This window comes from Lissotriton helveticus, chromosome 2_1 (assembly GCF_964261635.1).
Source record: "Lissotriton helveticus chromosome 2_1, aLisHel1.1, whole genome shotgun sequence".
Taxonomy (NCBI): domain Eukaryota; kingdom Metazoa; phylum Chordata; class Amphibia; order Caudata; family Salamandridae; genus Lissotriton; species Lissotriton helveticus.
In genome coordinates this window covers 1,942,908,857-1,942,934,201 of record NC_136059.1, presented here as the reverse complement: position 1 = coordinate 1,942,934,201, position 25,345 = coordinate 1,942,908,857, and the positions used below count along the sequence as shown (strand labels likewise).

Genomic DNA, 25,345 nt, shown 5'->3' with positions numbered 1-25,345 from the left:
GATACTCCATTTATTATATATAGTTGAAAGACAATTTGATGTTTTAATATTATGACCTAGTTAAAAGTAGGGTGTGTTTGCTCTTTCTGACTTCTCAAAATTGTGATCAATAGGTGTGACTTCTGGAGTTCTGTCGAGCTTTTAACCCCTTCATCATATGGTAACACATCCCGAGACTCCTAGCGTCTAGAAGCCCTTATTTCCTATGGTTATTCGGGCCATTTGTGAATATCCAATTCCAGTGGAAGAAAGAGACACTCTAATAATACTGAACTTAGCCTCTGTTAAATAGATATCAGGAATGTCTATGACGCTGGACTCATGGAACAAGCTTCCCCTGATTTCCAGGTCATCCAGAATACTGCAGTTTGTAGTGGAACACAAAAAGCCACCAGTAGGAACCACCAGCCAATTGGCATATTGGTTCATTAATATATTCAATACTTTACATATCTGAATCATTTACATTCTACCTGAATGGACATACCAGAGCCTAATACTACACCTATGATCAATTTCTACAGACACGATGGTTGCTGTATGAAATCTCTACAACATAACCTAATATAAGGTTACATAATGTGACATAACATATCAGACAATTAGACGGATGCAAAGAAGTGAAATGAGAAATTAGAAGGTACTATTTTATAAAGTTTCCCAGGCACAAACCTATGCTTTTTCTTAGGTAAACTCTGTCAATGGACTCAGGCCACCTGATTGGTCAGGTAAAGCATAGCACGGGTATGTTGAGTACCCCTGTGTGAGCCTGGTGAAGACAAGGAAGACAGAGACACACCTTGATGAGATGTCAGATTTTATCTCCACATAATCCTTTGATCTTTGAAATGAAAAGAGAGAATTCCTGCAGATCACAGACACCTGATACGAGACAAATTTGGCGGCGCCATTGTGGCATCAAGTTTGCCTCAACTGAGCCTTCACTGACCACAGCCAATCTTGTGTAGCATCTCTCCATGTCCACCTAACACAGATGTAACACTTTATTTACCTTTGAAGATTGCTTATGGAAAAGAAAGGGAGTTCAGTTATCTTGGATAAATACCATAATTATGCTGTGGCTGTTAAAATCTTATGCTAACATGTGTCTCTAGGGATTACCAAGGGCTGTACCACGAACAATGTGTGTCTGTGCAAAAAAATGATTTGTGCACGTGTTTGCATCTCTGTTTGCACATGTTTGCTGCTACCTTTTCTATGATACATGTGCCAAATCATCGGTTTGCCCTCTTTTCTCAACACTGCATATATATATCTCATCAGCTGGAGATCATTGTACAATGTTGTTCCTAACTGAGGCTATGATAAACAACGTTTTAAAGTCATATAAAGTAGTGATTTTGAATTAGATAAAATTTAAAATGTTTTCATTCAGGATGATTTTTAATGAGCAAAATAAATATTTGTTATGCTACTAGACTGTATAAATGCTCCTGGGCATTTTAACATTGATGCGTTTTTCTGAATGAAAAGTACTGCTTTAAATTAGCGTTCTCAGTTGGGAGCAGCTTTATAAAATGTGCTGAAAATGCAAAAACTATGTGAGAATAGTCTATGAATATGCCCCATGTTCAATTTCAGAAATGATGTTACTTAATATAACTTTTGATGTTACTTAGTGTTACTTGATGTAAATTAATTCAGTGTACAAAGATAAAGCCGTTAAACATGTGTGACTGGTGGATCTAGGTATTTCATATGAGATGCTCTCTGTGAGAGACTTGCAGAATTCCCCCTGTACTTTTCTTAGCTTTGTTCTTTGGTAGGTATATTTTTGGCATTCTCTCTCAATAATTATGTAGTGTGTGTTTCTCTAAAGGGGAAGTGGCTACTACGGTAAGGGATCCCAGTGGGGCGATAGGAGCTATATAAATTCTGTCGCTCCCAAATATATATAGATTTTATTTGTGCACTCAAGTCAACAGAGATGTAGTAGTGACACGGCACATGAACTTTATTCATTTGGTCAACACAGATCGTTCTCCTCAGTTTAGAAATTGTGTTGTGGAAACTGGATTTCCTTGGATGGCATTTTCTCTGCTTTGGGCAGCCCTAACTCACCTTCTACTGAGGTCACTTCAGCTGGCTGTGGACTACCTTAGGTGGCTCTTTCATGACATCAGTGTGACCCCACACGCGTCTACTGAGATGTCTGTGGATATCCTTTGGTGCTACTTTAACAGCTTCATGATGAACCCCATATTTCCGTCGCCGGCATGTTCGCTGCTTCATGATGGACCCTACAGACACTCTATAGAGGTGTCTTGTCGGTGTTATGGATTTTTTACTTTACGCTTTCACTGCTTTGGGAAGGACCCCAAAGATCCTCTTCTGAGACGCCTTGTGGTATTTTCGGATTATCTTGTGCACCTGCCCTTTAATATATAATTAAATGTTTTCAAAACAGCTGAATAGTATATTACAATGTCCTACAATGGGTAAGACACCAACATCTAACCGGTCAGCAGACACATATGGAACTTTAACACTATGTGTTTGCTAGTGTTGCTGCTGTCTTATCAGATGATCTAAGATAAAGCGCCTTCGTAGGATCAGAGACATTGTTAACCTCAAAACATATGATGCAATGTGTCTCAAAAGATAATAGCTTAACAGCAAACAAAACAGCATAGACAAATAAATAAGCTTCTAATCAAGAAGGTACATGAACCTGGTAAAAGTTCATACCATGAAAGTTTATTAAATAATTAAAGTGCAGTACAGAACGCAAAAAGGTACTTGTCAAAATGTATAATGAATCCTTATAGGAAATGAACATAAGGCTCAATGGGATGCAGCAAAAAGTCTGACATAAGGTCAAGCCTCAGAGCAAAATATTCAAAGTCAAAAGACAGACTAACATAGTTCTGCTGTCAAAGAACTGGGGCAAACCAGACTGTCTCACCCCCCAAAAGGAGCCTTTATTATAGAAACAAATACAGTGAAAATCGCATTGTCAGAATGTGGTGATCATCCATCATTACACACATTTCCAAATATAAACACAAAATGAAGCACAGCTCACCTAGCATTAAACCAAGTCAATCCCCTAATGTGAATATTAAAACCACTCATTTGGACTAATTTAATCAGATGTGTCAAAACAAATCTAGTTACTCTCAAAACTATTACAGTCTCATAAAGAATTAGGCTTACAGTACGACAGGCAGGAAGAGCCTTGGATGTAGCAAAAGGCTTCCCCCCGAGTTCTTCGACAAGAGTATGTTAACACAGAGCATTACAGTGGTGCACATTTCGTTTCGTGCAATGAGAGGAAAATTGAAAACACACCTCATGGCTGAATTAGGATTCAAGATGGTGTTTAGGCCTAGTTTAGTCAAGCACAGCAAAATACAGTTTTGCAAGGTGCAGTGTTTTCATTTTAGTGCAAAAATGGTCATAACATTAAGCAAACACATTTTAATAAATAAAAATCAGCTTCCTCACTGGTGTTGCATTTCATTTATTTCTTCATCAGTGTTCACTAGTTATTTGCAGCTGTATATCCAAAAACAATGATGCATGATCTTTACATATGTGTGCTCTTATATGATTAACTGTAATACTGAAGGGAGCCTGCAGCCAAGATCTGTAGGAACCTGATAGATGGTCTTTTAATTGGGCACATATGTGCATATGTTTACAGAAGGGTACGTCTATACAAGCATGTCCTTTGCATGACCACTTCAATGATCATAAACATGAGCGCTGGCTTTACCACAGGTCTGACTGACCACATCGCCACTAACCCTGGGCGGAGCTGGTGGAGTTGCTCTACGTGGAGTTCCACGGAGTTGGGCAAAAACTCCGCGGAACTCCGCTACTCGCCTCCACCCCGCCTAATTAAACATATCTTTTTTTTTACTATAAATAAATACACTTACCTTATACGATGCGTCTCTGGGCTGCCCTTTTCCTCCTCGCCTTGTTTTGAAAGGAAACCCCATCATCATTCGTAAGTCATGGTAGGACTGCGCCAGATGGTGACATATGTGGTAGTAGACATTAGTGGAGGGACAGAAAACTGAGAGAACTAAGTCTGATTAGGAAAATAGCAGCAGATGCATTTAATATGGTGGGGATATCAAGTGCATCATCAATTAGAAAGTACTTAAAAAAGATGATAAGTTCTGTGTGTAACACCAGTCCCAGATGGTGGTGTACGTGGCGGTAAATATATGTGGAGAAACAGAAAACGGACGCATGACAAAAACCAACAAGTATGAAAATCTTTATTTGAGTGCACTTTGGAGAAGCTAAACAATGTAGCCATGCACCCAAAATGTGTTTTATATTAAACAGCAATGAGTCATTCAAATTTTAAAAGAAAATGACACACTTGTATGAAGAACATGATGATGAGCTGAAAAAAAGAATTTAGAGGTTGTAATATATGATGAAAATTTAGAGTCATATTTACAAGAAAGTGGCGGAGCTCCAAAATTGCTATCGCAGTGCTCCATCACTTAATACACCACTTCCCTGCATTTCTCCCTGCGCTGGTGCTAAATTCAGCTGCCTAGTGCCAATTCAGGCACCCTTGCACCATAGTTCAAGGGTGCCTGCATTGAGGGAATGATTGTGTATGTGCAAGAAGGTGTCCCTTCCTGCGTATAACCCATCCAGAATGGTGATTTGCAACTCCTATGTGTGCTGCAGTGTGCAGGACACATAGAAGTGGCAAATCGTATTTTTTTTATTATTGTTTATTTGCAGGAAGGGACACCTTCTGGCACATAAACAATAATCCATTGCAATTTGCTGTTTCTATGTGTGCTGCACAATGCAGCACACATAGAAACGAGGAGAAATAAAGCATTTCTCCTCATTTCGCCATGATAAGACCAGCTATTTCCTGGTCTTAATTTGGGCGCTGCCTCCTATTTACGCTGCCCTTATAAATAGGGGGCAGTGTCAAAATCAATAGGTGTTGCAGCGGAAGGCCGATCACAACATCTATTGCCCACCCCTTTCACGCTAAGTCTAGCGTGAAAGGGGACCTTATTTACAAGGCGGTGTTAAGCCACGTAAGTATCATAAAGCCGCCTTGTAAATAAGGCTTAGCCCATATTGCCTTAGGAACATCTTTAAAAGTGAATTTCCTGTGGCGATAGAGAATTGTAAATATGCCCCCCAGTTTTTTGTTACAGCCCAGAAGCGCTGCACAAAATGAATTTAAAACATGGTATTTACAAGAATACAAGAATGTTGCATACAGCAGGATCGTGAAAGGCTCAAAAACAGCACCAGACTCTTTACAGGAAAGCAGCTAACCACCAAGGAGAACAAACCACTAACTGAACTTCAAACTGCTGAATTTAGAAGAGCTCTGACTGAAGGAAGTATGAGCAAAAAGTAGGTTAAAATACACAATGGCCCACCAACAGATGCTCAGAAAAAGTTCTCTTTAACTATCGAAAGAGCATTCCATATGCAGGTTGCATTGATAGGGGGTTCTCAAAGAGTTTCGTTTTACAATGGCTAAAGCATGTTTATCTTTTTTTTGCCCAGTTCTGCTGTGAAACACTTTTTTTTCAAAGGCTTAAATATTTGTTAACGTTAGTAAATTGGGTGGGGGGGTCAAGGGAGAAAGCAGGAAAGCATTCAAGATATACGGGATAAGTATGAGTGCCCTAACCTGCAGCTGCTACTATTGCTTGATTGCATACCATCTTTGCAAACTTTTCACTCTCTCCAGTGTGAAAGCAGAGTCAGTGGAAGCATTGTGTGAGGAAAAGAGAAAGCAAGTTAAGGGTTATTGCCTGTCACAGTAAGATCAATTGACTGAGTCTGCCGGGGATATAGGATTTTATGCATGGTGGGTCACTTGGCTACATCTGGTTGTATTCCCTTATTCCCTTACACTTGTATTGTCAATTTTAAATGTTTTATATAGCACTGTATAATAACACGCCATGACATGGGAGCCCTTACAAATTACAAATTAGCATTTTGCCCCATACCCAGGTCAGAGGACCGATTTGCAAATAAGCACCCCTACAGACCTCCACCAGAGTTTTCTTTGGCTACACCATGCGCAGGCATACCTAACCATCTTAGGGTTCTATTGTCCATGCTCATGCTCCACTTGACTGACAGATTGGGCAAGATGTGCCCAGGTGTGCCTGCTGTGAGATCAGGGTAGGATCCATTCTCAGTTGGTGCATGGCAGCGCTCATGTACTTTGAGCCACAGGGATTTGATTGGCACTCCTTGCCCCATGTTTTAAGATGGGTGAAGTGGATAACTGACATTGCCGCATGACTCTGGTGTCTGACAGTGAAGTGAATTTCAGCCCATGAGTGACACTGCAGAGTTAATTTTCTGAACACCACATTCCGTGGCCAGGTGGGGGTGTGGCACTGGGCTCTTTCTTCTTCCCTCATCATTACTGAGGGAATCCTGAATGTTTTTCCCCTCTACTTGATGATATGCTTAAACTCAGCTGGCTATTGCTTCTGATCTGAGGTCGTAGTTGGATGCTGAAGTATGGGGGAGTCAGACCATTCACTGGGTTGCAGAGGGAGATGGGGGTTCACAGCAGCACACCCTTTCCTGGATTGGAGAATGAAGCCCATGAGGGCCACCATCAAAAAAAGCAGCTGCAGGGATGCAGAGGGCCTTCCCAGCCCGGCCTCAGAAATAGGCATCTGAGTTGATGCCATAGACAGGTGTGAGATACCACACACAGCCATGCTAGGCACGTGGCCAGGGACCCTTGGTGTTTTCCATGCCTGTCACTTGCCTGCCCCACCAAAATTGGGGAAGGCAGGGCATACCAGCAGCTTACATCCGAGCCATGACCAGATCTACCTCCGATAGGCGTTAGAGGCCCGACATTGGGGGGACGTAGGGAGCAGAGCCCCCTGTGACTTCCCAACCATTCCCTAGTAAAGCCACAGGGTGAATGGCATTCAAGCAACCCACATGTAGGCGTAGCCTATGGAGGAATCTGGGATCACAAGGTGCATTGGAAGTGTTGAAGATCAATGTGTTCTGCAATTTTCACTAATGCTCACAGTGAGCTTCGTTCTTAGCTGATGTACGAGCCAAGTGATCCACCGCCAAGAGTTGATTCAGAAAAGGGGGTGGTGATGAACAGAGTGCCTGAATTAAGCAGACCACTCTTACCCAGTCCAAAGATCAGGGCTTGATCCATCACCGTTTTTTAGCTCACTGCACCATCCCAGCTCAGAACTTGGCTATATGCAAATTAGTCTGTTCCAGTCCCAGAGCATGATGGGAACAGGGCAAACCAAACTACCAAGCCAATTCTTATACTGGGAAGGAAACAAGCTTCCGGGGACCGGTTTCTGCCATTTCAGGCGTCGTCGGCCCGGCTTGCTTGAATCCTGATGGTGCAATGAGCAAGGGACTCACATCTGAGTATACCCTTCCACGCTTATGGTGGACAAAATGATTCAGAAAAGGGGATGGTGATGAACAGAGTGCCTGAATTAAGCAGACCACTCTTACCCAGTCCAAAGATCAGGGCTTGATCCATCACCGTTTTTTAGCTCACTGCACCATCCCAGCTCAGAACTTGGCTATATGCAAATTAGTCTGTTCCTGTCCCACTGCATGATGGGAACAGGGCAAACCAAACTACCAAGCCAATTCTTATACTAGGAAGGAAACAAGCTTCCGGGGACCGGTTTCTGCCATTTCAGGCGTTGTATCCTTTCTGGTGAAGAATTGGCTTGGTAGTTTGGTCTGCCCTGTTCCCATGATGCACTGGGCCAGGGACAGACTAATTTGCATATAGCCAGGTTCTGAGCTGGGATGGGGCAGTGAGCTAAATAACGGTGATGGATCAAGCCCTGATCTTTGGACTGGGTAAGAGTGGTCTGCTTAATTCAGACACTCTGTTCATCACCACCCCCTTTTCTGAATCGTTTTTGGCCACTATAGGTGTGGCAGGGTATACTCAGACATGAGTCCCTTGCTCACTGCTCCATCAGGATTCAAGCAAGCCGGGCCGACGAGGCTAAAATGCCAGAAACCGGTCCCCGTTAGCTTGTATCCTTTCCACTGTTCCCTGTAACGCGCGTGCGCGGGCGCACCTTGCTTCCCCCGAGCGCACAGAGTCATGAGGGAAGCGCGCACATATCCTGTGAATGCTTTCGCGCCGCCGCTTTTAAAATGCGAGCGGCGCGAAAATGGTAATTCCGGCTGTGGCTGCCGGCTGTTTGTGGCGCTTTGTGTAAACATTTGTTAATTGCAGCACCATCATGCGCTGCAATTAACAAACATTTTCACAATGGCTCACAATCAGCCCCCACCGCGCTCCCTTAGAGAAGACATTTAGCAAGTCCAAAAGCACGACAACACGTGCAATTCCGTTCTGAAAGCACCCTCGGGAGAATTCAAATGTTCTTGTCTGAAGTACCTTCTCGGACCGATTATTGCTTATTCTCTGTCAATTGTGAAATGCCAGACCTATGAAAAGGAATTATGGTTCTGGGTTTTATGAAATACATTCCCAAATGCAAATTGTTCTGACGACAGTATTTCCTACAGCTCAAACCTACACGCTTTGTGGCAGCATTGCAAGAATTCAGATATATGATGTATCTTGCATTTATTTGTTTTGGCGGCTTAACTTAGAACGGGAGTTCTCTCCTCGCCTTGTTCTACTGCAAGGCCAGAGTTCTTTGCAAATTATGCATCTATTAATTATTGAAAATGCTCCAACCGATATACAGTGCAGCCTCCGAAAACAAATCCTTGGAGCTGCCATTTTATGCTCTGTGCTAATTTAAATAAGTACCGATGCACCCTGAGTCGGCAAAATTGAACAACGTTTTTTTTTATTGCTAATACATTAAACCAAACGAAGGGACACAGATCAATAAACCTAAGTGGGAGGAACTAAGGTGAATCAATTGAAAAGTTAGACTGCCCTTGTCTTGGTTTAAAGTCCCTCCACCTGGCCCTCATCCCGAAAAAATATGGCTTTTATTTGACATTAGCCCTGACATCACATAGTTTGTCAGCTCATTAAAAACTCGTTTTGTAAAAGCAAAGGTAAATCCGGGGACTACCGTCCTGATTTACAGTTTGATCAAAAGAAAAAATTTGCAAACATTGTAGAATAAATGAAAAGGAAATATGAGGGGGCACTTTGGCTGAAGGTAAAACCATCAGTAAAAGAAAATAAAGGAAGCCATTGTTGCCCCTTTCAGGAAAACGAATAAAGAAATCCAATTAAAAAGCAATCCAGTAAAGATGTATCAGAGTTGACAAAAAATTAAATGGATGACTTTCAAGAAATATTGAAGTTCTCAGCAATATGAGGTAATTAAAAAACCGTAAATTTGCCAGTACATGAATAAACAAAAAACACTTGAAACATACTTCTGGCCAGATTTCCCCAATGTGGGTGGTCGTGACCATTCGCGATCAGAAAGCTCAAGTTGAAAAATCGACTTGAGAAGCAGAGCTCCCTGGTGTGCCGCATGGTGCCGTTAACCTCGAGGCTGCTTTCATGACACATATTTGTGATTCATAGTGGTTCTCAAAACACCTCTTAAAAGTCGAATAGACTTTTCTAACTCAAAGAGAGCATTGTTAAAGCAAAAGGGTATTCTGATGTCTCCATGTCTGAGATTTTGTGAATCACAGGTTTTCTAACTGCAACATCCAAAAACGAGTGGGGCAGAGGGCAGGAGGGCACCAAAAGCGAGTAGGACAGGGCAGGAGGGCACCAAAACGAGTGGGGCAGAGGGCAGAAGGGCACCAAAAGCGAGTGGGGCAGAGGGCAGAAGGGCACCAAAAGCGAGAGTGGGGCAGAGGGCAGGAGGGCACCAAAAGCGAGTGGGGCAGAGGGCAGGAGGGCACCAAAAACGAGTGGGGCAGAGGGCAGAAGGGTACCAAAAGCGAGAGTGGGGCAGAGGGCAGGAGGGCACCAAAAGCGAGTGGGACAGAGGGCAGGAGGGCACCAAAAATGAGTGGGGCAGAAGGGCACCAAAAGCAAGTGGGACAGAGGGCAGGAGGGCACCAAAAATGAGTGGGGCAAAAGGGCACCAAAAGCGAGTGGGGCAGAGGGCAGAAGGGCACCAAAAGCGAGTGGGACAGAGGGCAGGAGGGAACCAAAAACGAGTGGGGCAGAGGGCAGGGGGGCACCAAAAGCGAGTGGGGCAGAGGGCATGAGGGCACCAAAAACAAGTGGGGCAGAGGGCAGGAGGGCACCAAAAGTGAGTGGGACAGAGGGCAGGAGGGCACCAAAAGCGAGTGGGGCAGAGGGCAGGGGGGCACCAAAAACCAGTGGGGCAGAGGGCATGAGGGCACCAAAAACAAGTGGGGCAGAGGGCAGGAGAGCACCAAAAACGAGTGGGGCAGAGGGCAGAAGGGCACCAAAAGCGAGTGGGGCAGAGGGCAGAAGGGCACCAAAAGTAAGTGGGGCAGAGGGCAGAAGGGCACTAAAAACGAGTGGGGCAGGGGGCAGAAGGGCACCAAAAACGAGTGGGGCAGAGGGCAGAAGGGCACCAAAAGCGAGTGGGGCAGAGGGCAGGAGGGCACCAAAAACGAGTGGCATTTGGCACCGCAGACACGCGAGGTTCGGTTCCTGGCGCACATGCCATGGTTGCAGCGCACAGAGACCCTCCACTGCCGCACATAGAGGAAAAAAATTAGAGGGAACATTGATCCTTTCTGGTGAAGAATTGGCTTGGTAGTTTGGTCTGCCCTGTTCCCATGATGCACTGGGCCAGGGACAGACTAATTTGCATATAGCCAGGTTCTGAGCTGGGATGGGCAGTGAGCTAAATAACGGTGATGGATCAAGCCCTGATCTTTGGACTGGGTAAGAGTGGTCTGCTTAATTCAGACACTCTGATCATCACCACCCCCTTTTCTGAATCGTTTTTGGCCACTATAGGTGTGGCAGGGTATACTCAGACATGAGTCCCTTGCTCACTGCTCCATCAGGATTCAAGCAAGCCGGGCCGACGAGGCTGAAATGCCAGAAACCGGTCCCCGGTAGCTTGTATCCTTTCTGGTGAAGAATTGGCTTGGTAGTTTGGTCTGCCCTGTTCCCATGATGCACTGGGCCAGGGACAGACTAGTTTGCATATAGCCAGGTTCTGAGCTGGGATGGGGCAGTGAGCTAAATAACGGTGATGGATCAAGCCCTGATCTTTGGACTGAGTAAGAGTGGGCTGCTTAATTCATACACTCTGTTCATCACCACCCCCTTTTCTGAATCGTTTTTGGCCACTATACTCAGACATGAGTCCCTTGCTCACTGCTCCATCAGGATTCAAGCAAGCCGGACCGACGAGGCTGAAATGCCAGAAACCGGTCCCCGGTAGCTTGTATCCTTTCTGGTGAAGAATTGGCTTGGTAGTTTGGTCTGCCCTGTTCCCATGATGCACTGGGCCAGGGACAGACTAATTTGCATATAGCCAGGTTCTGAGCTGTGATGGGGCAGTGAGCTAAATAACGGTGATGGATCAAGCCCTGATCTTTGGACTGGGTAAGAGTGGTCTGCTTAATTCAGACACTCTGTTCATCACCACCCCCTTTTCTGAATCGTTTTTGGCCACTATAGGTGTGGCAGGGTATACTCAGACATGAGTCCCTTGCTCACTGCTCCATCAGGATTCAAGCAAGCCGGGCCGACGAGGCTGAAATGCCAGAAACCGGTCCCCGGTAGCTTGTATCCTTTCTGGTGAAGAATTGGCTTGGTAGTTTGGTCTGCCCTGTTCCCATGATGCACTGGGCCAGGGACAGACTAATTTGCATATAGCCAGGTTCTGAGCTGGGATGGGGCAGTGAGCTAAATAACGGTGATGGATCAAGCCCTGATCTTTGGACTGGGTAAGAGTGGTCTGCTTAATTCAGACACTCTGTTCATCACCACCCCCTTTTCTGAATCGTTTTTGGCCACTATAGGTGTGGCAGGGTATACTCAGACATGAGTCTCTTGCTCACTGCTCCATCAGAATTCAAGCAAGCCGGGCCGACGAGGCTGAAATGCCAGAAACCGGTCCCCGGTAGCTTGTATCCTTTCTGGTGAAGAATTGGCTTGGTAGTTTGGTCTGCCCTGTTCCCATGATGCACTCGGCCAGGGACAGACTAATTTGCATATAGCCAGGTTCTGAGCTGGGATGGGGCAGTGAGCTAAATAACGGTGATAGATCAAGCCCTGATCTTTGGACTGGGGCAGAGTGGTCTGCTTAATTCAGACACTCTGTTCATCACCACCCCCTTTTCTGAATCGTTTTTGGCCACTAAAGGTGTGGCAGGGTATACTCAGACATGAGTCCCTTGCTCACTGCTCCATCAGGATTCAAGCAAGCCGGGCCGACGAGGCTGAAATGCCAGAAACCGGTCCCCGGTAGCTTGTATCCTTTCTGGTGAAGAATTGGCTTGGTAGTTTGGTCTGCCCTGTTCCCATGATGCACTGGGCCAGGGACAGACTAATTTGCATATAGCCAGGTTCTGAGCTGGGATGGGGCAGTGAGCTAAATAACGGTGATGGATCAAGCCCTGATATTTGGACTGGGTAAGAGTGGTCTGCTTAATTCAGACACTCTGTTCATCACCACCCCCTTTTCTGAATCGTTTTTGGCCACTATAGGTGTGGCAGGGTATACTCAGACATGAGTCCCTTGCTCACTGCTCCATCAGGATTCAAGCAAGCCGGGCCGACGAGGCTGAAATGCCAGAAACCGGTCCCCGGTAGCTTGTATCCTTTCTGGTGAAGAATTGGCTTGGTAGTTTGGTCTGCCCTGTTCCCATGATGCACTGGGCCAGGGACAGACTAATTTGCATATAGCCAGGTTCTGAGCTGGGATGGGGCAGTGAGCTAAATAACGGTGATGGATCAAGCCCTGATCTTTGGACTGGGTAAGAGTGGTCTGCTTAATTCAGGCACTCTGTTCATCACCACCCCCTTTTCTGAATCGTTTTTGGCCACTATAGGTGTGGCAGGGTATACTCAGACATGAGTCCCTTGCTCACTGCTCCATCAGGATTCAAGCAAGCCGGGCCGACGAGGCTGAAATGCCAGAAACCGGTCCCCGGTAGCTTGTATCCTTTCTGGTGAAGAATTGGCTTGGTAGTTTGGTCTGCCCTGTTCCCATGATGCACTGGGCCAGGGACAGACTAATTTGCATATAGCCAGGTTCTGAGCTGGGATGGGGCAGTGAGCTAAATAACGGTGATGGATCAAGCCCTGATCTTTGGACTGGGTAAGAGTGGTCTGCTTAATTCAGACACTCTGTTCATCACCACCCCCTTTTCTGAATCGTTTTTGGCCACTATAGGTGTGGCAGGGTATACTCAGACATGAGTCCCTTGCTCACTGCTCCATCAGGATTCAAGCAAGCCGGGCCGACGAGGCTGAAATGCCAGAAACCGGTCCCCGGTAGCTTGTATCCTTTCTGGTGAAGAATTGGCTTGGTAGTTTGGTCTGCCCTGTTCCCATGATGCACTGGGCCAGGGACAGACTAATTTGCATATAGCCAGGTTCTGAGCTGGGATGGGGCAGTGAGCTAAATAACGGTGATGGATCAAGTCCTGATCTTTGGACTGGGTAAGAGTGGTCTGCTTAATTCAGACACTCTGTTCATCACCACCCCCTTTTCTGAATCGTTTTTGGCCACTATAGGTGTGGCAGGGTATACTCAGACATGAGTCCCTTGCTCACTGCTCCATCAGGATTCAAGCAAGCCGGGCCGACGAGGCTGAAATGCCAGAAACCGGTCCCCGGTAACTTGTATCCTTTCTGGTGAAGAATTGGCTTGGTAGTTTGGTCTGCCCTGTTCCCATGATGCACTGGGCCAGGGACAGACTAATTTGCATATAGCCAGGTTCTGATCTGGGATGGGGCAGTGAGCTAAATAACGGTGATGGATCAAGCCCTGATCTTTGGACTGGGTAAGAGTGGTCTGCTTAATTCAGACACTCTGTTCATCACCACCCCCTTTTCTGAATCGTTTTTGGCCACTATAGGTGTGGCAGGGTATACTCAGACATGAGTCCCTTGCTCACTGCTCCATCAGGATTCAAGCAAGCCGGGCCGACGAGGCTGAAATGCCAGAAACCGGTCCCCGGTAGCTTGTATCCTTTCTGGTGAAGAATTGGCTTGGTAGTTTGGTCTGCCCTGTTCCCATGATGCACTAGGCCAGGGACAGACTAATTTGCATATAGCCAGGTTCTGAGCTGGGATGGGGCAGTGAGCTAAATAACGGTGATGGATCAAGCCCTGATCTTTGGACTGGGTAAGAGTGGTCTGTTTAATTCAGACACTCTGTTCATCACCACCCCCTTTTCTGAATCGTTTTTGGCCACTATAGGTGTGGCAGGGTATACTCAGACATGAGTCCCTTGCTCACTGCTCCATCAGGATTCAAGCAAGCCGGGCCGACGAGGCTGAAATGCCAGAAACCGGTCCCCGGTAGCTTGTATCCTTTCTGGTGAAGAATTGGCTTGGTAGTTTGGTCTGCCCTGTTCCCATGATGCACTGGGCCAGGGACAGACTAATTTGCATATAGCCAGGTTCTGAGCTGGGATGGGGCAGTGAGCTAAATAACGGTGATGGATCAAGCCCTGATCTTTGGACTGGGTAAGAGTGGTCTGCTTAATTCAGACACTCTGTTCATTACCACCCCCTTTTCTGAATCGTTTTTGGCCACTATAGGTGTGGCAGGGTATACTCAGACATGAGTCCCTTGCTCACTGCTCCATCAGGATTCAAGCAAGCCGGGCCGACGAGGCTGAAATGCCAGAAACCGGTCCCCGGTAGCTTGTATCCTTTCTGGTGAAGAATTGGCTTGGTAGTTTGGTCTGCCCTGTTCCCATGATGCACTGGGCCAGGGACAGACTAATTTGCATATAGCCAGGTTCTGAGCTGGGATGGGGCAGTGAGCTAAATAACGGTGATGGATCAAGCCCTGATCTTTGGACTGGGTAAGAGTGGTCTGCTTAATTCAGACACTCTGTTCATCACCACCCCCTTTTCTGAATCGTTTTTGGCCACTATAGGTGTGGCAGGGTATACTCAGACATGAGTCCCTTGCTCACTGCTCCATCAGGATTCAAGCAAGCCGGGCCGACGAGGCTGAAATGCCAGAAACCGGTCCCCGGTAGCTTGTATCCTTTCTGGTGAAGAATTGGCTTGGTAGTTTGGTCTGCCCTGTTCCCATGATGCACTGGGCCAGGGACAGACTAATTTGCATATAGCCAGGTTCTGAGCTGGGATGGGGCAGTGAGCTAAATAACGGTGATGGATCAAGCCCTGATCTTTGGACTGGGTAAGAGTGGTCTGCTTAATTCAGACACTCTGTTCATCACCACCCCCTTTTCTCCACCGCCAAGAGTTACAGGTATCTTTCGAAATGTTCGCCCACCTGTGGGTGCAGGGGTTGTGGGAGAAAGGCAGTGCTGCCCGTCCACCGCCTGATTGGCAAGATGGACCAGCACCCCATCAGGTTCCCTTCTGGGAGTCAGCACCCATGAAAAACCAAAGGTGGTGATGGACGGAGCATTGACAATACAAACACTCACCCCCAGTCAACTGATCTGGGTTTAATCCATCACCGTTCTTAAACTCACTCTGCCACCCCAGTTCAGACATGGCCATATGCAAATCAGTCTGACCCTGTGCCTCATGGGAACAGTCCAGCCCGAACTGCCAAGCCATGTCTTCCCTGGACCGGAATCAAGCTTCCCAGGACCGGTTTCCGGCATTACAGCCGTCTTCAGCCGGGCTTGCTTGACTCCAGTGGCAAAGTGAGCGAGGGACTCACCTCTGAGCATACCCTGCCAACTTAGGGCGAACAAAGAAAAACCAAAGGTGGTGATGGACGGAGCATTGACAATACAAACACTCACCCCCAGTCAACTGATCTGGGTTTAATCCATCACCGTTCTTTAGCTCACTCCGCCACCCCAGTTCAGACATGGCCATATGCAAATCAGTCTGACCCTGTGCCTCATGTGAACAGCCCAGCCCGAACTGCCAAGCCATGTCTTCCCTGGACCGGAATCAAGCTTCCCAGGACCGGTTTCTGGCATTACAGCCGTCTTCAGCCGGACTTGCTTGACTCCAGTGGCAAAGTGAGCAAGGGACTCACGTCTGAGCATACCCTGCCAACTTAGGGCGAACAAAGAAAAACCAAAGGAGGTGATGGACGGAGCATTGACAATACAAACACTCACCCCCAGTCAACTGATCTGGGTTTAATCCATCACCGTTCTTTAGCTCACTCCGCCACCCCAGTTCAGACATGGCCATATGCAAATCGGTCTGACCCTGTGCCTCATGGGAACAGTCCAGCCCGAACTGCCAAGCCATGTCTTCCCTGGACCGGAATAAAGCTTCCCAGGACCGGCTTCTGGCATTACAGCCGTCTTCAGCCGGGCTTGCTTGACTCCAGTGGCAAAGTAAGCAAGGGACTCACGTCTGAGCATACCCTGCCAACTTAGGGCGAACAAAGAAAAACCAAAGGTGGTGATGGACGGAGCATTGACAATACAAACACTCACCCCCAGTCAACTGATCTGGGTTTAATCCATCACCGTTCTTTAGCTCACTCCGCCACCCCAGTTCAGACATGGCCATATGCAAATCAGTCTGACCCTGTGCCTCATGGGAACAGTCCAGCCCGAACTGCCAAGCCATGTCTTCCCTGGACCGGAATCAAGCTTCCCAGGACCGGTTTCTGGCATTACAGCCGTCTTCAGCCAGGCTTGTTTGACTCCAGTGGCAAAGTGAGCAAGGGACTCACGTCTGAGCATACCCTGCCAACTTAGGGCGAACAAAGAAAAACCAAAGGTGGTGATGGACGGAGCATTGACAATACAAACACTCACCCCCAGTCAACTGATCTGGGTTTAATCCATCACCGTTCTTTAGCTCACTCCGCCACCCCAGTTCAGACATGGCCATATGCAAATCAGTCTGACCCTGTGCCTCATGGGAACAGTCCAGCCCTAACTGCCAAGCAATGTCTTCCCTGGACCGGAATCAAGCTTCCCAGAACCGGTTTCTGGCATTAGAGCCGTCTTCAGCCGGGCTTGCTTGACTCCAGTGGCAAAGTGAGCAAGGGACTCACGTCTGAGCATACCCTGCCAACTTAGGTCGAACAAAGAAAAACCAAAGGTGGTGATGGACGGAGCATTGACAATACAAACACTCACCCCCAGTCAACTGATCTGGGTTTAATCCATCACCGTTCTTTAGCTCACTCCGCCACCCCAGTTCAGACATGGCCATATGCAAATCAGTCTGACCCTGTGCCTCATGGGAACAGTCCAGCCCGAACTGCCAAGCCATGTCTTCCCTGGACCGGAATCAAGCTTCCCAGGACCGGTTTCTGACATTACAGCTGTCTTCAGCCGGGCTTGCTTGACTCCAGTGGCAAAGTGAGCAAGGGACTCACGTCTGAGCATACCCTGCCAACTTAGGGCGAACAAAGAAAAACCAAAGGTGGTGATGGACGGAGCATTGACAATACAAACACTCACCCCCAGTCAACTGATCTGGGTTTAATCCATCACCGTTCTTTAGCTCACTCCGCCACCCCAGTTCAGACATGGCCATATGCAAATCAGTCTGACCCTGTGCCTCATGGGAACAGTCCAGCCCGAACTGCCAAGCCATGTCTTCCCTGGACCGGAATCAAGCTTCCCAGGACCGGTTTCTGGCATTACAGCCGTCTTCAGCCGGGCTTGCTTGACTCCAGTGGCAAAGTAAGCAAGGGACTCACATCTGAGCATACCCTGCCAACTAAGGGCGAACAAAGAAAAAACAAAGGTGGTGATAGACGGAGCATTGACAATACAAACACTCAGCCCCAGTCAACTGATCTGGGTTTAATCCATCACCGTTCTTTAGCTCACTCCGCCACCCCAGTTCAGACATGGCCATATGCAAATCAGTCTGACCCTGTGCCTCATGGGAACAGTCCAGCCCGAACTGCCAAGCCATTTCTTCCCTGGACCGGAATCAAGCTTCCCAGGACCGGTTTCTGGCATTAGAGCCGTCTTCAGCCGGGCTTGCTTGACTCCAGTGGCAAAGTGAGTAAGGGATTCACGTCTGAGCATACCCTGCCATGATCCATGAATCAAAGAGTGTTTCCAGCCATTCAGCCAAGGAGTCTCACCCCGCTACGACAGCAGATGGGTGAGCAAGAAGCTCTCACAGCACCAAAGGCAGGCAGCTCTGCAGCAGCCCTCCTGGACTCCTGAGCAGGGCTGCACAAGTCTTTAAACTCCAGCCTGCCCACACTGGAGCAGGAAACTAGCTGCCTGGTAATGCGGGAGAGTTGCTCAATGCCCATTGACCCTCCACCACCCAGTGTGAGCCAGAGCTTGACCCCAGTGCTTCCACAGTCTCCAGCTGTGGTGTCAGTCCATCGAGTGACAGAGAGTGGGACATTCAAGCTCATGTACCTGAACTCCTGGAGTAAAAAGGAGAACTTCCCTTGGCCAATACATTAATAATCTCATAAACATGCACATGTGTTTTTATATGAGTAGAGAACTATATGCGTTGCAATCTATCCACACATAATTGTTAAAAAAGAAATCGGTTTTTATTTTTTTTTAAAAAGTTGTTGATTACTTAGATACATGATTGTCGAGCCATATAAAAACAATTTATCATAGTCACAGAACACATCAACAAAATATCCTTATTACAATACAACGTTAAAAAAAATTCATTAACATAATTTTATACATTCAAATAATTAAAAAGAGCAATAATAAGCAATTTTGCACCGAAATGTAAACAGAGAAATAGAATCACATTGAGGGAGAGACAAAAGAAGACATCAATTTTGGTCATAAACGTTACACATCTGAGGACCTAATATTCTCAAACTCTACACCTAGGCCCAATATCTTCTGGACTTCCAGGTTAGATCGGTTCTCTTGATTGTGTGTTTGCTGCGTCGGCGCGTTTCGATGGCTATTTATTGATACACTGCCATCTTTTTCTGAGAGTGTGTGAATGTGTGTTTATGTGTAAACATGTGTGTCTGTGAGTGAAAGTGACGGTCAAAGAGTGTATGATGTCACTTTCACTACCCATGGTATTTTAATGAATAGGCATCTATGCACAATGGGTCATAAAATGGAGCCCAACGACAGAGCCTTTTACCCCCAGGCCAGCTGCATCTCTAACCTGGGACCTGGTCAGAGCTTCTTAACCAAGTCAAGCAGGGGAGCCCAGGGACTTGCACTCTAGGGCCAGCCAGACCGGTGACCCAGGGCCTGGGCGCAGCTTTTTCACTCTGCCAACAAGGGGAATGCTCCCAGTGCTTGCGGGACCCTGAGAGAGCACAAGTTTGGAAAAAATGTATAAGTACGCCATATTTACAAGCACGTAGTTAGTTAACATGTACTTTGCACCAGAGTGTTTATATTTAGAAGTGAAATACACCGAGTGTCTTATATTCAGTGGTGAAATGCATAGAATGTTTAAGTAGAGTAACAATAATCATAACTGTGTGAGACTAATGTAGAAATGTTTGGGATGAATATGAAAACCTCACGTTCTCATGTTAAAGGAATAATGTAAGAGTTGAATGTAACTCTAAAACCCAGTATTTTGTGTAGGCCTCATGGCAATTCACAAGCAAATCTAAACGTGCTGCTAAAATAATGTGGGACAAGGTTGACATGGTTCTTTCAAAATGTACTATTGAACTTAGGGTTAAAAGTATATGCTTTATAGATGTGTTATTTTAGAAACGTATGCTAGTTAAGAATGTTTGCTGTTTAAATCAAGTTAACGTTTTAAGAGTGCAGGAACCTGCTGCATGTAAATCAAGTAGGCCAGAGCAGATAATGTCATGTAGTTTAAATCGTCATGTGCTCGTTAGAGGAGAGGTCGTGAGGTGTCCAGTATGGAGCTCTGAGAGTGTTTTATGGCCTAAGATATGGTGAAGTCTGGAATTTGAGGCCCACTGCAGGACGAGCTGTATGCAGGTGCGAGGGTCCTAATCAGCTCGAATGAAAGGGACTTTGTTCAGTGGTGCCTTGCGCAGGCCTGTAGGAGTTTCCAGGAATTTCAGGGGGTATCAGCGCACGGAAGAAGAAGCCTGGGAACCAAGGTCAACTATAACGAGGGTCTTCAAGAGTACCATCATGGAGTTTGCCGCGCAAAGATGTACCACGTGAGGGGCGTCCCAAGGGGCGTTTCTATTGGAAATGTGATTTGGTATTAGGGAAAGTGACCCGGGAGGAGAGCAGAGCAGATGATTTTGGGAGCCTAAGGAAGCGGATGGGTAGGCAGATAGGCTGATCAGGAGAGACCCATTATCAGAGAAGAGACAAAGAGAAGTGCGTGATCTTCTTAGGAAATCACCACGGCTGACACCTAGAGGGTTAAGATCTTACTAAGTAGGGATGTCATTTAGTGTAGTGTAGGGACAGACTAACCTTAATTTTCTTTTCTGTAATGACTTTGAGGTTGCAACTTGTATTCATTTTGGCAACGCTCATGTTATTAGAGCTTGTACTTATTATTTTGTTCTTCAGACTCAGACTATTCAAGAAGTTCATGTTCATAGTGATACCGATATACCTTTTGAATCTCATTTTGAGAAGTTTGTATCTTCAGTTATCTTTGACTTTATATTAAATCTTTAAAACTTAATTTTGGTCAGTGGTCATTTAGAGTGGTGTAAGTTCTTAAATTGATTTTTATTGTGAGATTACCTTTTACTCAAGACAGGTACCAACGATTCAGTCGACAGGAAATGGGATTTGGTAAGATAATTAGTAACCAGTAATCCCGCGTTAGCAGTTGGTAGCAGAGTGAGGATGGTTATCTTCTTGAGGAAGGTAATCTAGAGAGGTTAGTTTACCCCAAGGCCCGAGACGTCGAGAGACGAGCAGCGGAAGAATCGTGTGCCGAAAGGTGCAGACGGTGCGAGAAAAGCAGCAGTATCGGAGAGTGAGTATAAAAAGGGTCATGCGTGAACAGATTGCGGTGTTTTGTGTTGTATTTGTATTGTAATGTCTTGCGGAGTTGAATGCCTGTAGTGTGAAAGAGAGAAGGTTGTGAGCGCGCGCAACCTGGTAAACTGGTAACCTGGTAAACGGGTGAACTGGTGAAATCTTAAGTTCAGGCCAGAGCTTAAGTGGTTTTGGGTGTATCGAACATCCAGGGTAGTTGTCGACCATAGTACGGAGGTCACGAGGTACCATTGACCGCCGTGGATCCAAGATAGGGGGAGTGTAAGAGTGAGTGTATGAGTAACGGACGCTGGTCGAAAGTTACTGCGTGTGAGTAACCTATCGGAGAAGGCGATTGTCTGGAAGTAAACGGAAAGACATTTCGCCGAGTTAGGGTGACAACTACAGAAAGACTGTGGGCGTACAGTCAAAGAAAGGTGATCGCTTGGACGGAAGTAATCATTTTTCAGAGTATGAATGGGATGCGTGCATGACCGAGGAGACGAGCTGAGAAAGGAGGGGAACTGCTGCGAAGGGGGACGGGTGACGTCGACTAGAGCCGCGCTGTGATTGAGCGGTTGGTGTGACGTTAGCTAGAGCCGCGCTCTGGTTGGGCGGCTAGAGTGACGTCGGAGGAAAGCCGCGTACGGATAGGCCAGTTAGTGAGAACGGCGCTGAGATTGGTGGAATATTATCAGGAAGTAAACAAACGCGGAGAAAAGAGAAATCATGAAGTGTTTTAAGTGTTTGAAAGGGATTTTTAAACGTAAACGAAGTGAACATTATTACGGGGAAGAGGCTCCCCCAGAGGGTACGCCAGCTCATTATATGGCAACGAATGTGGGGCTGCATACGATATTGTGGATTGGGGCTTGGAATAAGCTTACGGAAGGAAATGAGGAAATGCCGTTCCCGAAGTATGGAACGTTTAAGTTAGAGGTGTTACATCGGCTAAAAGCAACCATGTCCTCATTGAAACCTTCACCTAGACCAACACAGTTTGAGGCTCTTAATGCATGGATTAAGGCTGCACACGACCGAAATTTGAACAGGCGTCAACAAAGGCTGACGCGATCGGTAAGGGCAGTGCGAGATTCCAAATGGGATGAGGAGGAAAAGCGTTGGAGGGTACAGACTATTGAGGTGGAGAAAATGTATCCGATGAGGGAGGTGTCAGGAGGAGGAAACCTCATGGAAGAAGACGAGGAAAGCGAGTCGGAGGACAATCTGATAAACAGATTGTTAATGGATAGACCACCTCCGAGAGTGGGATTGATAGAAGATAGAGGGCTCGCAAGGGAAGATGGGAATGAGATAGAGGGGTATACACCACTCCCTATATCGGAATGGACACCTAGCAAAGGCGGAGAAACACCTCCAAACAACACTGTACAGAGTGTAGTGGGAAGGTTTGTGGTGCAGAAAACGCCAACCACAGAAAGGGTTGAGTCTGTGGGATTGCCAGACGCTCTTCAAGTGCCTGTTACCATAGGACCCATAGTTTCGATCTATAATTCTGAGAGAGATAGAGGGGAACAACAAAGGCAATTGGATAGGGAAAGGATTGAGATGGAAAGGAGGAATAATGTGACGAATGCATGGAAACAATTACCAGGTTCGGTAACGTGGAACACCCCATTAGACACAACTGTCGGTCCCAATTCAGAACAGGGAGGTCCGAGAGGACCAATGGATCTAAGGGGACCGCGGCCAAGATCTTTTTCAGAGTTAAGAGCTGATTTGAGGGAATGGGACGGGTCCATAGTATCTCCGAGTAACAGGACAAGAACGGAACCAGAGTGGGAAAGCAGGGGTAACGGGACAGTATCTCATTGTGGGGCCAGCGAGAGTAGTCAGAGCCGGGAAGGCCAAAGTCAAGAGAATAGAGGGGATGCATGTCCTACAAATCAGAGAGAACAGCCGGAACAAAATACTAGGATTGTAGAATGTGAGGAAATGTCCCGTCTCTGGGGGAACGGAGGAGATGAGGCGGTACGGGCTTTCCAGAATAGGTTTAGGTGCCTTCATCATACCCTTGGGGAAGACGTTCAACATTGGAGAAAGGAGAACAGCGATAGGTCCCGCCACGCCTCGAATACTCAGGAAGCACAGGGAAGTAGGGAAGAAAGAGGGAGTAATAGAACCTCTTATCCTCAATCCCGTGAAACTAGCCAGGATGGAGAGAGAGAGGCTGGGAGGCATGAAGGAGTGTTTCACCACCCACCCCGAGAAGACGGAAAGGCATGGGACTTAGAGAGATGGGAACAGGGGAGGACTCCCTATAATTCACCAATACCTAAACGTAGATCTCGGAGCTGGGATGGGAGAGATGCAGATGGAGGAGCTAAATTGAGTGTCTTGAAAGCTGAAATAAAGGCAAAAAGGCTTGATGTTACCAGTTTAAAATCAGATGTTGATGAGATAATAGATGGAACATTGCCTTTGGAGAGGATAGAATTGTATGAACAGGATGAGTTATTGTTCATGGCAAAGGATATTACTAGGAAAGCTAGAACGGTTCATGAAAAACTGACCGATTTGGCAGACAAGTATGCCGTGGATTTGTCTAGGACAAGGGCATTGCAGAGCAACCACAGATTACAGTACGCAGACCAAGATCTAGATGAGAAGAGAACTGCTGGATTAAAAACACACATAAGAGAGTTGGTAACAGGGATAAGAGTGTGGAGAGAACTGGATAAATGGGAAGAAAGGTGGTCGAAAAAGGGCACAGTTAGGCGAAGTACGAATGTGATGACCCCTGAGGGAAGGGTAATGCAGATGGAGGCATTCCCTTTGCGAGAAATATCAAATGGAAATTATGTACATGTGCCCTGGAGTAGAGGAGACTTAGCCGCATTTACCAACTCATTTCCGAAGTTGCGGGACAACCCAGTCGAGTGGTATAAGCAGGTAGAGAGGTTTGTTAAAATTTCGAAAGTACTGTGGATAGATTTGAACACGTTGTTTGACATCGTGGTCCCATCTGATCTGTGGACCCCTTGTAAGACTAGTGTCGAATGGCCAAATGCTGAACCATTGAGGGATGTTCGAACAAATGGACCATCTGAGATTGTCATGCGAAAGTATGAAAGGGTAATAGCATGGCTGAAAGATAAGGTACCACCACAGGATATAGATTGGGTAAAAATAGACCGAACAAGGCAGGAACCCAAGGAGACAGTTCACGAGTTTTATGAAAGATTGTTGAAAACATTCAAGCAATACAGTGGACTAGATGTAATGGATCCCAAAGACATAGGGCAGTTCGTGTCAAAGTTTGTCTTGGGATTGAGGCCTGATATTTGTTTGATGATACAGCAACATTTAATCTGTTGGCAGAACAAACCACTAGATGAGATTTTACGATATGCGAGGTACTGCAGTGACGAGATAGATTCTAAAGCCAAGAATCTAAAGGAGAAATTGATGGTGGTGCAAATGCAGTCCGCTGGGAAGGGTGGTCAGCAGAAGCAGGGGATGGGACGAAAACCAAATGGTCAGAACAAGGATAATGAAGAAGGGCAGAGACCTAGGATAGACTTTGCCACTTTAAAGAAAACGACAAAGTGTCATCTGTGTCACCAGGTGGGGCATTGGCGACGCGAGTGTCCCTTTAACCCTGAAAACGGAGAGCAAGAAGTAGAAGAGCAGGTCCAAGAAGACCCAGTGCAAAAAGTGACAGTCCCAAGCAGTAAGGTGGCCAAAGGGGGGACTTCGGCTCCACGGGCCCAATTCCCACAGCCACCGAAGATAACAGCTGGAGGAAAGGTCTTTAAACAAATGCCTCTGTTTATCGAGGAAGAAAAATGTTATTACATTGATCCATTGACAGGACAACGGGTGAGCAGTGAAGAAGACTGTACCCTCGGGGCAGTTCTAGAAGTGGATCAGAGAGGGCCATTTGTTGAGGCAGAAGTGGCAGGGTGTCCCACTACGTTCTTAGTGGACACTGGAGCTACTCGTTCGACTCTGAGATCAGCGGTAGTTCCAGACTTGCCAATGTCAGGGGAAACAATTCAAGTGGTAGGAGTCGCAAATAAAAGAATGACTAGTCCCTTGACAGAACCAGTGTCTGTGAAAATTGGAAACCACATGAACGAACATCAGTTTGTGGTTTGTGACTCGAGTCCGGTATGTCTGTTAGGTAGGGATTTGTTATGCAAATTGAATTGCACCATATACTGCACCCCACAAGGAGTGGAGGTACAGACTACCGACGATGATGCTACCTTTAAGGTGGCCAATTCAAAATTCTGTGTAGAACTATATCCTACTCTGACTGTAGAAGATCTTCCACAAGACTTAAGAGATGCAGTGGCGTCAGAGGTGTGGGATTTCACAGGAGAAGATATAGGATTGATTAAAGGGGTAGAACCGGTAAAAATTCTGGTAAAACCAAATGTTG

The 25,345-nt window shown here is 46.5% G+C and overlaps 1 protein-coding gene and 1 pseudogene across 1 annotated transcript in view; one reads left to right on the top strand and one right to left on the bottom strand.

Moving 5' to 3' along the window:
* The window catches only part of LOC144818959 (uncharacterized), a 552,374-nt gene that overhangs the window by 353,729 nt on the left and 173,300 nt on the right, over nt 1-25,345 (top strand). The window lies entirely within an intron of this gene.
* LOC144820930 (5.8S ribosomal RNA) lies at nt 6,941-7,094 on the bottom strand (annotated as a pseudogene).